Source organism: Mustelus asterias, unplaced genomic scaffold (assembly GCF_964213995.1).
Source record: "Mustelus asterias unplaced genomic scaffold, sMusAst1.hap1.1 HAP1_SCAFFOLD_201, whole genome shotgun sequence".
NCBI classification, from domain to species: domain Eukaryota; kingdom Metazoa; phylum Chordata; class Chondrichthyes; order Carcharhiniformes; family Triakidae; genus Mustelus; species Mustelus asterias.
The window spans coordinates 654,728-670,805 of NW_027590192.1; the positions used below are offsets into that span (position 1 = coordinate 654,728).

Genomic DNA, 16,078 nt, shown 5'->3' on the forward strand with positions numbered 1-16,078 from the left:
ATTGTTATGCGCTCAGAAGCATTTTGAAAAATGTTAGGAGACTCCCGATAATGTGAACAGTTTTTTGTTATTTCGAAAACCAAATTGTATCGTGATAGCCATTCACAACGTAAGTATCATAATTTGGCTCATCCCTCGCAATTAGTTACAGAAATCGATAACAATTCATCTAATAAATGATGCTTTATTATTTGAATGAGATTGAGACCCTGCATTGTTGCAAAATAGACTGATTGTCTCTTTATTCTCTGTAAACGTAATTTAGTTTAGTTTTATCTGCTTGCTAAAGGGTGTGGAAATTAAATAATTACATTTACAATAGAATCAGCGTTTTTAATGCAGAGACGATGAACTGCAAAATCTCCATTAGAAATGAGACATTACAATGAATCTATTCAGTCAAACCAATTTTCCGATACCAATAAAAGGTCAATTTTAATAACAATGCATTGTAAATGTCAGAGTCCATTCTGTTAGGCGCATGGAAGATGGGACGTGGATCCAATCGCCGCTTCCACCAGGGAATCAAAAGGCTGGAAAGCCGCGCCCTTCAGCCGGGTATTTAAATGCCACTCACTGGGACCGGAATACAACAGTCCGGGAGCTGGTGTGTTCACTGAGTTCCTGACACAACCATTTCCCCCAAATGACCAGAAGGATGAGGTCGACGATTTCTCTCAGTTTGTTGCTGACTTTCTTATCCGGTGAGCAGATTTATTGTCCAAGCCTCTCACTGTTACTGTCTCATTGTTATTTTATCTATGGAATGTTGCAGAGTCAGCAATCATTTCACCAGGATTAATCCTCTTGTTTTTTGATATATTTGTACAGGTGTCCAGTCGGAGATTATGTTAGCTCAGCCAAAAGCAGAGCCCGGGCATCCCGGAGGCTCCGTGAGACTGACCAGCAAAACCTACGGGTTCAATCTCGGTAGCGCTCACATGCACTGGATCCGACAGGTTCCCGGAGAGGCGCCGGAGTGGTTGGTTTACGACCAAACTTCATCAAGCAACCTGTACGCCCCAGGGATTCAGAATCGATTTACTCCCTCCAAAGACACTTCAACCAACATCTTCTCTTTGGCCGTAACTGACCTGAAGACCCAAGACACCGCCATCTATTACTGTGCAGTAGACCATGGGGGTATCACAGCATTAACTGCCAACACAAAAGTCCCCTCAGCGCGTATTAAGTGAGGCTAGGTCAGTGTCGCTTTTACAGTCCAACTCTATTTACAGTGAAGTACTGTTTATGTTCAACTCTGTTCAAATAACACAGTTTAACATGGGAGATCTGTGATAACCATTCAATTATCAGTCGGTATTTTCAATAACATGTTCATGTGACACTCTGTGAAATAGAAAAGATTCCGATCATTTATGGAGAGCGAATGGTACTAAAAATACAATTATAATTTCATGAAAATTCATTGTGAATTTACTTTGCCGCAAGATTATGAATATTTTTTTAAAAGGTGGTTTATGTCGTTTTTGTGCAGATCCGGTTATTGAATCACCCAGCCCAGGGGGTGTAACACAGTGATCCTATGGACGACTGGGGACAAGGGACCATGTTGACGGTGACTGCAGGTATGAACCATAGATTTATTTGCTAAATATTATATTTGAGTCATTGTTTTACATATTTTTTCTTTATTTCTCAAATCTTCCGATCACTGAATTGTGACTTGGTGAATCCACTACTGAGATTTAATTGCGAGATTTCGTAGAACCATAGAACCATAGAAAATTACAGCTCAGAAACAGGCCTTTTGGCCCCTCTTGTCTGTGCCGAACCATTTTTTGCTTAGTCCCACTGACCTATAGAACCAAACCAAATCATGTGATTTATTGTAAAGGAGGTACAGAATTACTCTGTCTCTTGACAAAAGGTGCTACTGAGGGATTCAGGTTCAAGTTGTTGTGATTTTTATATTTATTTGCTGAGGATACTGCATGGCCATCTGCCCAGCCGTTTGGCGAATTTACAATGATTAATCTCGATGGTATTTAATGGTTGTGGGTTGTACCATCTAATACACAAGGGTTTGAAATATAACCCAAGATTAACAAAAAAAGTTAAGGTTTTTACATTAATTTATTGAACATGTTCCTCTTACTCACAATGCTAATGCTTTTATTCGATATTGCTGTTTACTTCAACGATTCATTGACTTGGTGACGGGCAGATGTGTTGCGTTCTCGATTGAGATTCTCTTTGCAAATTTACATTTGATTCTGTTGAAAGTGTTTGTAGCTGAAGTGCTTGAGCAGTTTCTCCAGAAAATTGGCTTCAGCCTCCCAGTGATGTGCTTTGATGTTTCTTTTTCTGCTGAGGGGATTGTGAGTCTGGATTATTTTGAATAAGTCAAATTTGTGAAATGCTATTGCCTTTCTGCATTGTTTCCATATTAGAACATGGAAAAACTCCAGCACAAACAGGCCCTTCGGCCCACAAGTTGTGCCGAACACATCCCTACCTTCTAGACCTACCTATAACCCTCTATCCTATTAAGCTCCATGTACTCATCCAGGAGTCTCTTAAAAGACCCTATTGAGTTCGCCTCCACCACCACTGACGGGAGCCGATTCCACTCGCCCACCAGCCTCTGTGTGAAAGACTTCCCCCTAACATCTCCCCTGTACCTACCCCCCAGCACCTTAAACCTGTGTCCTCTCGTAGCAGACATTTCCACCCTGGGAAAAAGCCTCCGAGAGTCCACCCGATCTATGCCTCTCGACATCTTATACACCTCTATTAGGTCTCCTCTCATCCTTCGTCTCTCCAAGGAGAAAAGACCGAGCTCCCTCAGCCTACCCTCATAAGGCATGCCACTCAATCCAGGCAACATCCTTGTAAATCTCCTCTGCACCCGTTCAATCTTTTCCACATCCTTCCTATAGTGAGGCGACCAGAACTGAGCACAGTACTCCAAGTGGGGTCTGACGAGGGTGTTTGCATTGTTTAAACACGGGAGCATTGAGCGGTTATACGCTTTGATGCTGAATACAAATAATATTCGCGCTTGCAACTGCTTGACACATGATTGTAGGCAGAAGAAAATACTTTAAGTACATTTTAAAATTTTTTTAGGTGATAACTGCAAATTAAACTGTGCCACGGTATCCGAGCAGAGATTGTTAGAGCAATCATTGCAAAGCATTTCTGCATTGTTTAATTTCGGTGACATCTGATGTCTGCAGTTTTTACCATCTACTGAAAATATTAAGTGTTTAAATATGTTTGAACTATATTTGAAAAACGACCCAAAATGAACAGCACGTGGTAAATCTTCAATGTTACTCCGTTGGACATATTCGACCTTCTCACAATGCTGTTGCTGTTACTCCAGATTTATGTTTAGTTTGATAATTCATCGATCTGAAGATGAATCGTTTTGCTTAGTTTGACATGTGGATGTTGTTGAAATATTACTTATTCTGTTGAATGTAAGAACTGAGCTGCTTCTCCATGAACCGAGTTTCAGTCCCTCAGTGATGTGATTTGTTGATTTTTCGCCTGAGGAGGTGATGTGTCCGGGTGACTTTGAATGTGTCCAATTTGTGAAATGGTTTGGCGTTTCTGAATTGCGCCCGCCGCGTTGTTCAAACTCACTGACACTGAGCGGTTCCAATTTTCTACCTGAATGCAGTCTGAGTATTTGAATCTACTTGAAGTACAATTATAGGCAAATACAGGCTGGTTTCCGAAATGAAGAATAGAATTCAAGATGTGACAGAGCAATTTTTTGTCCTATTAACTTATAACAGATTAACCTAAATCGCCACAGTGAAGGGATTGTTCATATGAATGTATTTGTTTTGCAGGGAAGTTCCGACTCCATACCATTAGAGATTGAAAAGTAAAAGCTTGAAGTTATGGACTTTGGGACAAGGTCTCACATGGCAGGCTAGTCTGGAAAGTTAGGACCCATGGGATCCAGGGCGAGCTAGCTAATTGAATTCAAAATTGGCTCCATAGTAGGAAGCAGAGGGTGATGGTTGATGGTTGTTTCTCGGACTGGAGGCCTGTGACGAATGGTGTGCCTCAGGGGTCGGTGTTTGGACTCTTGTTATTCGTTATTTATAGAAATGATTCAGATGTGGATGTACAAGACATCTTTCGTAAGTTTGTGGATGATACCAAATTAGAAGATATCACTGATAGCGAAGAAGGTTATAAAAAATATAGGGGGATCTTGATCAGTCAGGGAAGTGCGCCGAGGATTGGCAAATGGATTTCAATACAGATGAGCATAAGGTGTTGCATTTTGGAAAGGCAAAGCAGGGAAGGACTAATACATTGCAAGGTAGGGCTCTCGTGAGTGTTGAGGAGACATCCTAACTCACCGTCAGACTCCCTCACCCTCACTCTCACTCACCCTCACTCATGCACTCTCACTCACGCATGCTCACTCACTCACCTTCCCTTGAGCAACTCCACACACGCAACTCTCTCATCGTCATTCACCCAACCTAACGCACCCACACTCACACACCCTCATTAACTCAGCCTCACTCACCCATCCTCATTCACTCACCCTCACACTCACCCTCATTCAGCCACCACCACTCATCCACCCTCAATCACTCACCTTCACTTACTCACCCTCACCCACCGTCACTCAACATCATTCGTGCACTCTCACTCATGTATACTCACTCACATCCACTTACTCACCCTCACTCGCTCAACCTTACTCATATCACTCACTCACCTTCGCGTAACCACCCTCACTCACTCACTCATGCACCCTCACACACGGACCCTCACTCTCCCACTCTCGCTCACCCACCCTCACTCAGTCACTCAAACACCCTCATTCACTCACCCTCACACACTGTAACTGACCCACTCTCACTCGCACCGTAGCTCACCCACCCTCATCCACCCTCACACATTCACCCTCATTTAATCCCTTCACTCAGCCACCATCACTCATCCATCCTCACTCATTCACATTCACTCACTAACCTTCACATGTTCAGCTTTACTCACACATGCTCACTTGCTCACACTCACTCGCCCACCCACACTCACACATTCGTTCACTCACCTGCCCTCGCTCACTCACCCATTCTCAGGTCACCGTCAGACTCCCTCACCCTCACTCATGCACCCTCACTCACGCATGCTCATTCACTCACCTTCACTTGCTCAACTTCGTGCACTCAACTTTACTCTCTCATCTTCATTCACCCAACCTAACGCTCCCACAATCACACACCCTCACACACTCAGCCTCACTCACCCATCCTCACTCACTCATAGAAATCATAGAAATTATAGAAACCCTACAGTACAGAAAGAGCCCATTCGGTCCATCGAGTCTGCACCGACCACAATCCCACCCAGGCCCTACCCCCATATCCCAACATATTTACCCACTAATCCCTCTAACCTACACATCTCAGGACAGTAAGGGCAATTTTTAGCATGGCCAATCAATCTAACCCGCACATCTTTGGACTGTGGGAGGAAAACAGAGCACCCGGAGGAAACCCACGCAGACACGAGGAGAATGTACAAATTCCACACAGGCAGTGATCCAAGCCGGGAATCGAACCCAGGTCCCTGGAGCTGTGAAGCAGCGGCGCTAACCACCGTGCTACCGTGCCGCCCCTCCACGCTCATCCTCACTCATTCATCCTCACTCACTCACCGTCGCCCATCCTCTCTCATCCGCCCTCAATCAATCATCCTCACTCACACCTTAACTCACCCCACCTCATTCACCCATCCTCACTGGCTCAAACTTTCACACATGCACCTTCACTCTCTCACCCTCTTGCGCCTCTTCACTAACTCACCCCTTTCAATTACTCACCCTCACTCACCCTTTCTCACTCTCTCACCCACTCTCACTTGCTTTCAATGAATCCATCCCCAACCGCACTCATACTTACTGACACAATATCATTCACTCACCCTCAGCCACTCACCCTCAGTCATCCACCATTATTCAATCCACATTAATCATACTCCCTAATTTACACACAGTCCCTCAGTCATCACCAACACCCTCACACTCTCACCATTATTTCCCCGCCTTCAATCCCGCATCCTTGCTTGTTCAGCATCATCCTTCCACCCTCAGTGACTCACCATCACCCACCCACATTCACTCAGCTACAATCACTCACTCACCATCAGTCATTCACTCACTGATATTCACTCACTTACTCATTCACTCTGTCACACTCAGCGTGCACAATCACTCTCCCAGAGAGCCGGGGGAAAGTGCAGAGTGTCGTGGTAAGGGAAGAAAGCTGGAGAAGAATACCCAGAGCCCTGGTAGTGGACAGAGCGCCAGGGGCAGTTGCAGAAAGATGAGGGAGATCACATCGAGCCAAAGAAGAGGGCAGAGAGCACTGGGAAAGTGCAGAGAGCCGGGAGTAAGGAGAAAGTGCCAGGCAAAATGCAGAGAACCAGGAGAAAGGAAAATGTGCCGGGGGGAAGTGCTGACAACCGAGGGAATGTGCAGACTGCTGGTTATCGGATTTGGGGATGGAATATGGAGCTAATAATCGGTTCATCCATGATCTTACTGAATGGTGAATGATGTTCAAGGGACTGAATGGCCTATTGTAGCTGTTAAAACATTATCCGAATATAAGAGAATGTTACAATTGATGAATTGCTACTTTATTGAGAGTTTTATGGGCATAATGGAAGAAATACTCCCGACGGTATTATTGAAGAAAATTCACTATTCTATGTTTTGTGGAGTGCGGTGGACGGGTGGGCAGGGGATTAGTGAGCGAGTGAGAGGAGGGAGCATCAGTCAGTTTGAAAAAAAGGCAATTTCCAAACTGCAATGACAAAAATGAAGAGACAAATTCTTCACCACAACGTGCTGTTGATTGTGAACGAGTCTCTGAAATAATGCAAAGAATCTCTGCTGTTCTCTTTTAATCCAATGAATGTATGTCATTCAGATAACAGCAGAATGTATTCTTATTATGCCGGGATAGAAACGGAGAAAGAGATGTGAGTTTCTATAGGGGACAATCAGTGCAGAAACCTAAACGATAGAAGGGGAATACAGGGAATACAGGTACAGAATACAGGTACAGAATTCCCTAAAAGTGACGTCACAGGTGGATAAGGTCGTAAAGAATGCCTTTGGTATATTGGCCTTTATCAATCGGAGTATCGAGTATATAAGTTGGAGTGTTATGGTAAGGTTATATAAGGCATTAGTGAGGCCGAATTTGGAGTATTGTGTACAGTTTTGGTCACCTAGTTACAGGAAGGATGTAAATAAGGTTGAAAGAGTGCAGAGAAGGTTCACAAGGATGTTGCCGGAACTTGAGAAGCTCAGTTACAGAGAGAGATTGAATAGATTGGGACTTTATTCCCTGGAGCGTAGAAGATTGAGAGGAGATTTGATAGAGGTGTATAAGATTTTGATGGGTATAGATGGAGTGAATGCAAGCAGGCTTTTTCCGCTGAGGCTAGGGGAGAAAGAAACCAGAGGGCATGGGTTAAGGGTGAACGGAGAAAAGTTTAAAGGGAATATTAGGGGGGGCTTCTTCACGCAGAGAGTGGTGGGAGTGTGGAATGAGCTGCCGGATAAAGTGGTAAATGCCACTTTTAACATTTAAGAAAAACTTGGACGGGTTCATGGATGAGAGGGGTGTGGAGGGACATGGTCCAAGAGCAGGTCAGTGGGACTAGGCAAAAAATGGTTCGGCACAGACAAGAAGGGCCAAAAGGCCTGTTTCAGAGCTGTAATTTACTATGGGTTCAATGGTTCTAAGTAGTAGAATATCAAATGAGGCTGACGATTTGAAAACGAAGCTGTGAAGATCGGATCATAGTTGTAGTCGAATTATTAATTGCTTGATTGCTTATTAAAGAATAACAGAGTGTAATTTGTTTAATCGGTCATTCTTTGCTAGCAGCGCCATCTCCGCCTACTCTCTACAGCCTGGTCTCCTGTCAGCAACGCAATTTCGATGGCTCCATCACCTATGGCTGTTTGGCGATGGGCTACTCTCCAGAAATCACCAGCCTGAACTGGAAGAAGGATGGGCAGCCGATCACCACTGGATTTAAGACTTACCCATCAGTAAGAAACATGATGGGAACCTCCACCCCGAGTCGCAAGTTAACCATCACTGAGTCAGAGGGAGCATGCAGCAAAATCAACTGTGAGGTTCGACACAGCGGTTCAGACCATAGCATTGAAATGCAATGTAAGTATTGAGGATCCTAGGAAGAACAGAAACACTGTTATTAAACTGTATCGAGCCTTGGTTATAACACATACATCGAAATCTCCATAGTCCTACTCCCTGAAATAAACGACTCTGGTGTCGCCTGATGGAAAATAAATTGTCAAAATATCAGGAATTTTATTTGTCATCAAAACATTCTACAAGAAATGTTTCTTGAAGGTCCGAAAGATGACATCCCTCCAACCGTTATGCTCACCGTGAGCTCCAGTGAAGAAATCACAAGCAGCAAAGTTGTAACCATCGACTGTTCAATCGTCGGTTTCTATCCAAAGTCAGTGGCGGTGAAATGGCTGAAGAATGGACAACCCATGGATTCAGGAATTGTCACCTCTCCAGCCTGCAAAGTGAACGGGAACTCCTCGGCGAGCATGCGGCTGACAGTCTCCGCTCGGGAATGGTTCAGCAAAGCGGTTTACACCTGCCAGGTCACTCATCAAGAACTCACCCAAATTCGGAACATCACCAGATCTTTGGGTAAGAGGAACCGACCATCAACCAATAAATCATTGTGCAGTCCGATGTTAATGAACATCAGGAATTCATTGAAGTTAATCCAAAGCACAGGACAACTTCTAATTTACTGCCATGTATTTCATTCTGATTTAAGAACTGCATTCGGATTGTTCAACATTTAGGATTTTATCTGAACAGGAAATAATGTTTCCCTCTACTTTGATATCATATAGTGTGTAAGGTGGACTTGACGTCAGCTTTGGCCTGAGGCATCTCAGAATATTTAGAGAGAAAGAGAGAGTGGGTGTCTGACATCATTTTTCAGGTAACAGATTCAGGATAAAGAGTTGAAAATTGTATCCCCTCTATTCAATGTGTTTTCCTGAGATCAGGAATGGTATATTTGTATTGGAAATGGTGCAATGTTTATTCATTAGAATGAAGGAGTTTAACGAAGAGAATAGTTTTCACAGGCCAAGCTGATTTTCCAGTGTGGAGAGAAGATAAAAGGCGACAATTAGAGTTTGATATCTGAAAGTTGATTTATTCCCATTTAGAGAATGAAGGCTGAATAATTCTGTTATGATTCTGAAGAGGGAACTAGGGTTGATTTTCAGTATCCATTCACAGATCGTTCCCACTGTACTCAGTCCACAGTGACAATACTGCCACCGCGAATGGAACAGGTCTTACAGGAGGCGACCATAACATCAACCTGCGTCATTTCTGATGCTCCTTATGGAGTCAGCGTGTCCTGGATCCCAGAAAAGAAGACTTTGAAATCAGAGATTGCCGAAAAGCCTGGAGAGGATCCTGACAGCGTGGTCAGCAATTTAAACATCTCGACACAAGCCTGGCTGAGTGCGGCTGTGTTTGACTGCGTGGTGAGCCATCAGGATCTGCCGACTCCTTTAAGAAATTCCACCCACAAGAAAGAAGGTGAGTGGAGAGTCATTGTGCCTACTTCCAGTGTAATTGTAAAGTGAATGTTTAATATTCGTTGCATTTCTGGTCTACCAGAATTGGTAATTCCACTAACTAATCACTCTGGGACTATAGAATTTTTACTGGGGAAATTGAGAAGTAGATGAAAGAAATTGAACTGAAGGGGTTTTTTTTTACATAAAAACTTCCTTGTAAAAAATGACTTTCAACATTTTTTCCCCAAACTTCCTGCAAGTTTACTCTCTCTGGAAGATTTTTGTTCAATTTTGGGTTTAGGTGGAGTAAGACCATGCACCAGACAACGTAAGAGCAGAAGTAAGTCACTTGGTCCTCGACATGCCCATTCTGGCTTGCAGGAAAATCCTGATTGATCTGACATTGTAATACTCCATTCTACTTTCCCGCCTTATCCCCATAACCCTTGATTCCCTGACTGATTACAAATCTGTCCATATCATACTTAACGACCCAGCCACTACAGCCCTCTGCGATAATTACTTCCTTAGATTCGTTACCATCTGAGAGAGGAAATTCCTCCTCATCTCTCTCAACAATGGGCGACCCTTTCTCTGAGATTATACACTCGGCTCCTGGACTCTGCCACAAGAGGCAAAAAAACAGTAAGAGGGTTGTTCCTCTGATCGAAGGAAAGATATACTGGCATTGGAAACAGTCAAAAGAAAGTCCAGTAAGTTCATCACGGGTAAGGAAGGATTTTCTTATGTTGAGAGGATAGATAAGTTAGTCTTGTGCTTATTGGACCTTACTGAGACTTGTAGGACTCTCAGGATTCTTGACACGGTCGACGCTGATAGATTTCCATTTTCACCTTTTTGATCTGTCCAGTTTCCCAGCTCGGCGCGGAGATGGATACACTTTTCTCTGGGAAATTAACGGGTTGGATTAGGAAGTTTCAGTAATTTACAGCACAGAAACAGGTAATTTGACCCTACTGCTCTATGTTTAACCTCCGTACCAGGCTCTTCTCATCTTCTTCCAGAGGTTCAAGGGAAACAAATAAATGTAATTTACTTGGATTTCTCAAAGCCTTCAATAAGGAACCGCACTGAAGGCAATTTAAGAAGAAAAAAAAACCCTTCGTGCTGGTGGTAGTATATCAGCATGGATAGAGAATTGGCTTACTAACAGAAGACAGAGAGTCTGGATCAGGGTAAAATTTCAGGCTGGTAAAGTTTAACCAGTGGAGTGCCACCGGTACTATTTCTCTAACATCTGGCTCGCCGTTTCATTGTGTCCGGAATTCTCCAGTTTATTGACATTTATTCTACATTTTCGGCAGATCCACATCCGTGGGAACCGTCCGCCTCTGTCCTCCTGCCCTCTGCAGAAGAAGTCTCCGCTCAGAGATTCGTCTCCCTCAGCTACTCAGTGAGACGTTTCTCTCCCCGAGAGATCTTCGTCAAGTGGACCGTCAACGACAAGCCACTGAATCCTGGGAACTAGAGGAACACCGAGGTGATGGCGGAGATCGGCAATAGCTCCTTCTTCATTTACAGTCTGTTATCCATTGCAACGGAGGAGTGGGCTAGCGGCGCTTCTTACTCCTGTGTGGTGGGACATGAAGCCATCCCCTTGAAGATCATCAACAGAACGGTTGATAAATCCAGCGATATACCCAGTTTTGTGAACATTTTCCTTGCACTGATGGACACCGTCAACTCATGTCAATGAGAATCAAACAGTTGCATTCAAAACTTCAATAAAATAATAAATGACGAATGAAAATACCCAATCACTGACCTGATTGTTTTCCATTCTTACTTCCGTTTGATCTCTTTGACTTACATCTGATATTCAGAGAGTGTCGGATCCGTCTTGTGGAACCAAAGCTCCCACCTCAGATACATCCTGACTTACAGATAGACTGGAGATCATTCATCACAGGATACTGAGATATAACTTCACCAACCTTCCTCCCGCTGAGCAGAAATCTGACGATTTCCCATTTCCGATGAACAAACACAGCACATTTAGATCTCTGTGTTCCTGTTTCTTTCTTTGTCCATCTCTTTAACCTTGACGTCAGCTTGAAGTTGTTGCACCACACCCACTGGGAACTGAAGCGAGGGTCACAAAGAAACATGGAAGAACAAGCCCCCATCAGAGAGAATGGCAGGGAGTGAAATGGTTAACACACTGGACTCCTACTCACCCAACAAAGAGAGTGGAGGGGCATTAGTTTACTCACTGTACCCCCACTCTCCCAAAAAAGAGATGGGAGCGACAATAGTTAGCCCCATGTACCACCATAAAACAAATACAGAGAGGGCGTTGGGGCATTATTTATCCAATTATACTCCCACTTTCCCAATGAAAAGATGAGAACGTTATCATTCAGCCAACTGCACCTCAACAGATGGAGCCAAAAGTAAAAATTGCTCCATCACTGAGAACGGGAAGCGATGACTTCACTATCCTTCCTCTCCCCAAGCAGAGAGTTTTAGAAAGGAAGAGCTGCCGAATGTAAGGATTCAGTTGCCAACTGAAGATATTGACTTCTGGTTTACTTGCCGCAGATTTTGAAATCTCATCATGCTAATCTTTTTACTGAATATGCATTTATGCAACATAATTTTAATGTGTTTTAACTCTCTTGTTCCTATTAATCATTTGCTGCCATTGATACATCATATTCCAAATTTAAACCAATGATTGAATCCTCCCTGGTTTTCACTGTTCTGTCCTGGAGTTTTCTGAGATGCAAAAATGAATTATTTCATTCGGTCAGCTGATGTCACCTTGTCACTCACATGCAAGAAAATTATACACCAAACATTGAAAATATGCTGCATAATTCGTATTGTCAGGTTAATGATTGCCGGTGAAACTTGGAATACCAGTTAAAAAATACACATAGTGACAATACTGCAGAAAACTGACACAATTACAAGTACACATATAGACATACACATCCACACCCATCAACACAAATGCACAAATACAAACACAAATACACATACTCACATTTATGCTCACAAATGCACAGACACGCAAATGTGTACGCATAGACACACATGCATACACCACACAATCACGTATATCCATATGCACATTTATGGATAACACATACAAATACAGACAAACAAATATAGACACAGAAGCACATGTTTGCACAACGCACGCACACATACACAAAATCACAGGCACACATATGCATACATAAATATGCACAAACGCATTCGCCCACAAAAACACGCACAACACAGGCACCACTGAACACACATACAGAGGAGCAATGGCAGTCACACCAACACACCCATACACGCAGATTTAAAAACACAGATTGACATACCCACAAATAAACACATACGAAATTATGCAGATGCACAAATGCACACATGGGCACACACAAATACACAATTGCTCAAACAGGCACAAAAACAAATACATACACACAAGCAATCAAATTAAATAATCACACACAAACCCGCACACACATACACATACAAACATGCAAGTGCACGCATACATGCACATACACGAATATTTACACAGACCCACACACATAAAACATACATACATATACACAAATAAGGACAGACACATACACACATGCAGAGCCACATAAATCTGCGAACACACATACACTGAAACAAATACATATATATTAGCACACGTTAATGCTGAGAGGAATATAGATATAAAGACAAACAATACCACACACATTAACACACATAGCACATTATAATCACATATAAGCACATTAGCAGATTATACACAGGCACATAGATGAACAGAGAGCAAAACATTCACACGAAAATATGCAGACGTAAGCATTAACATGCTCATACAGAGCAGAACACCACTACACGCATTAGTGCACATGGAGACACAAACACATATCAACACATAGGGTCATCGAGTCATAGAGGATTACAGCACGGAAACAGGCCCTTCGGTCCAACTTATCCATGCCGCCCTTTTTTTTAAACCCCTAAGCTCATCCCAATTGCCCGCATTTGGCCCATATCCCTCTATACCCATCATACCCATGTAACTATCTAAATGCTTTTTAAAAGACAAAATTGTACCCGCTTCTGTTACTTCTGGCAGCTTGTTCCAGACACTCACCACACTCTGTGTGAACAAATTTCTCGTCTGAACACTTTTGTATCTCTCCCCTCTCACCTTAAACCTATGCCTTCCAGTTTTAGACTCCCCTACCTTTGGGAAAATATATTGATTATCTAGCTGACCTATGTCCCTTATTATTTTATAGACCTCTATGAGATCTAGAACATAGTTATAAAGAACTATCAAGATGTAAATACATACAGTAACGCATTAACAGACACGCGCACAGACTCAGAGAAATGGAAATAAACATTAATAGTCTGATAGAAATGTGGAATACAAAAAGGGGGATCATTACCGAGCAACAGGCACGAACACATGCGCATGCATTACGGGTGGCATTAAGAAATAAGCATAGATTTCACACAATAATGCAGTCATACACACAGAATTGCAGAAGAATAAAATATACACACTGTTGAAGGCACACAAATACCCAAATGAACATTCATAGGGAAATGAACACGGACATTAACACTCATACATATTAACTCGGAATCAAAGATTAATGCAGAACACGAGATGCTCATACGCACAGCACAAATATAAAATTTTAAATACAAACGGCAAGCAACTGATTGAAATAAAATTCAAACTTGACTATGTTAATTGGCACATCCTCTGAAAACTGTCCGTATTATACAATGAACGGACAAATACACACTGAGAAACTAGTTAATGATATATTAAACATTTCGAACATAACTAAACATAGAGGATGGGAACTCACATCTGAATTCCTAAACAACAAAATTCATAGTTTGCAGATCAGTAGCAATCTGCTAAAATAATCATCATTGATCAGTGAACGTTCCTCGATATCAACTATAACATACTTCAATAAGGGATAGTGCCAAACTGTTCGAAAATGGACTGATTCTGAAGAAAAATTCTTAAGGACTATCCGACAGATTCTGTCTAAGGAATGCAAATAATGAACAATTGTGAAGATAGTTACGGAGATCGGTTACTGAGTCTCCCGAACTTAACAGTAGATATAGTTTAAAAATTAATTTTGAGAATAAATTAATAGCGTAAGAAAGTGAAAATGTAATATAGAACTAACAATAAAATTTCCTGGATCAATTAAGTAAATTAATTATATTTCCTTGTCTACGTCCCCTAGACTCCACAGACCGCATCTGGGTTGAAGACAATGAGGATCATAATGGCAACAGATGGACAACCGCTTCCGCGTTCATCGTCCTAATCTTCCTAAGCATTTTCTACAGCATCGCAATCAGAAGGGATTTGAAAAACCCCTAAATGTTTCCTTGATTAAAAACTTTTTAAATCATCTGCTTCATTCTTTTATCTCTCTTTTCCAGCTCAAATGATGGGCTGAATTTTGGATTCTGTAGTTTTCCCTCAGCTGATTATTAAGATGTCTATATGGCACAAATACAATACCTGGTCTTGGTGATTCGAGGAGTAACATTCCGTCAGTTTATGTTCCGCACTTGTAACTGAGACAAGTGTTGTCGGTATTTCTGTTTTTCAACTTAAAATTTACGGCATAATTATAGTTGTAAAATGATTGTATCTTGGAGTTTCACCTGAATTTAATGTATAAATAAGTACATTTTCATGAAACATATTCACAATTGTTCATTTTCCTGTATCTTGAAGTCCTGTGTTCTTTTTCTGGTTCTTGTTACAATTGTACATATATTGGACAGCTCAGAGCGCAAGTGTTCATTCTCAGTGCAAAGTTCAATCTTCATTTTCCCTTTTGTGAGCTTTAAAATAGACTTTTCTGTAAAATGTTCTCTGAAATTTTTATTAAATCTTGAATGAAATATGAACAAAATAATCTTCGAGCGAGGATGTAAAATCTCGCCCTAATTCAATGAAAGAATTGCTGCGCCACGCAGCGACCTATGCTGTAAATATATCTTTACCTCTGCCTTTTTATGATAAAGTCCAATGATTGAACAGCGAGAACCTCGATGATTTCGCTTCTAACTGGTCTGTCACTGTCACATGCCAGGTAATTATGAACAGCACGAACTCTGCTTCATCATAGACCGATGCAGGACATTGTGGGAGAAATAGTTTCCTTTACAATGTCCCACCAAGCACGGCCGGTGTCGCTGCATCGTGGCTTGACTGAGTGAATCTCTATATTCCCCGATGAAATGCTCACAAGAAATGCGTACCGCAGACTAGAATATAACACAAACAGAACAGGGGTGCAAAACATAAAGTGGCCCAAGTGACTGAGGTGTATTTCACACTAACATATCATCGAATGCAAACTTCCAAATAAAAGGGCTGATGAGATTTACCAGAGTAAAATATTGATGAAATTCTTGAAACCTGGGGTGTATCTGACACAGTTC

At 42.2% G+C, this 16,078-nt stretch overlaps 1 pseudogene; it reads left to right on the top strand.

Annotated features, from left to right (window-relative positions):
- Positions 1 to 599: 599 nt before the first annotated feature.
- On the top strand, positions 600 to 15,002 carry LOC144485608 (Ig heavy chain C region, membrane-bound form-like; annotated as a pseudogene).
- The last annotated feature ends 1,076 nt before the right edge of the window (positions 15,003 to 16,078 follow it).